Source organism: Magallana gigas, chromosome 5 (assembly GCF_963853765.1).
Source record: "Magallana gigas chromosome 5, xbMagGiga1.1, whole genome shotgun sequence".
NCBI lineage: Eukaryota > Metazoa > Mollusca > Bivalvia > Ostreida > Ostreidae > Magallana > Magallana gigas.
Genome location: NC_088857.1, coordinates 9,404,253 through 9,405,568, shown reverse-complemented (window position 1 = coordinate 9,405,568; position 1,316 = coordinate 9,404,253). Strand labels below are relative to the sequence as shown.

General features: G+C 31.9%; 1 long non-coding RNA gene across 1 annotated transcript; it reads right to left on the bottom strand.

The window, feature by feature from the left end:
* Positions 1-724: 724 nt before the first annotated feature.
* On the bottom strand, positions 725-1,316 carry LOC105345806 (uncharacterized). The gene is made up of 3 exons (XR_903120.4): positions 1,196-1,316; positions 963-1,091; positions 725-802 (listed from the first exon to the last, which is right to left on the bottom strand). It is a non-coding gene; the product is annotated as an uncharacterized lncRNA (long non-coding RNA).

The window sequence follows — 1,316 nt, the reverse complement described above, 5'->3', positions numbered from 1 at the left end:
CCCCTCAATGGTCACAAGATATATGTACTCGTTTAGAAATAATTTAAAAGATGCTCCAGAAACTACACGCGATAGAGACATCTTGATATTCCATGCAGTCTGAAATAAAGAATCTAAATTTAAGGAGTTTTAGAATTAGTGAAAATATCAAAATCGTTCGAAGAAAACGAGGTCAATGCAACGAAAGTATTGGATGAAATAACTGAACTGAAACATGTGCTTGGAAACACAATGACTGAAAATAACCCCCTAAACGAAAGAATCATAGATCAATGAAATATAACTTGATTTTCTATGGCATTATATATAGATGATAAAATTGGGAGGGCGGAAAACCGTGAAGAAATCATATCTGATGTTTGTAGAAATGTGCTCGATATCCAGGAAATTATTGAAATCGAACGCACTAATAGAATGGGCAGAAAAAATAGTAAAATCAAATAGATCAAATTTTCAAAATAGGGATTATATTTCCGCTTGTCTAAAAGGCACAAGAAGTTGCAATTGACTTCCAAAAAGGTTTAATGGCTTGAGCAAAGTGTTATCACAGGACGTATGAATGAAGTTAACTGCCAAGTGGATCGATATTTTGCATCAACCGATTTTATTGAGAAATACGTATATGTATTGTAGTGTTTTCACTACCTTAAATACATATTGTAATATGCAACTTAATCGTTCAAATGGCAACCAAACAAAACTTGAGATAAACAAATGAAAAGAATTATTGCAAACCAATATTATTTATTTAGTTTCAGTTAGAATATTCTGACTTTTCTTCTTCTTGTTCATTAATACCGTACTGTAAAGGAAAATATATAATGATTATTATTTCTATAAAATTCGAAATCGTTTTGATTATAGAAAATAACTTATCATGAACAGGAAATCTTATCATTAAAATTTTTTTTCTGCTGTACGTAGAAATAGACTACATTGCAAACAGATCGTATATAACTTACTCCTCTTGCAACAGACACCATATTTACTACCGAAATTAGTGAAACAAGACCCGATTCTACAGCCGGTCCAAATATGACAGTAGCCAACTTGGTAGTGACCCTTGGGGCAACGGATTGGATACCATGTGGCTATAATTCATTAACAAACCATAGTAATTACTCAGTAATTTATCAGACACTTATATTAATTTATTTACTATTACATATGAGAACCAAATTATTTTGTTACATACCTTCAGCTGTAAATGCCATGCAAGAGGCAAGAAGGAAAAGTAGGAAAAAAGTTCGGCTCATTTTACTTCAAGTGGCTTCGTTGAAATAAAGACTAGATGATTTGGATTCGATCAAATCGAT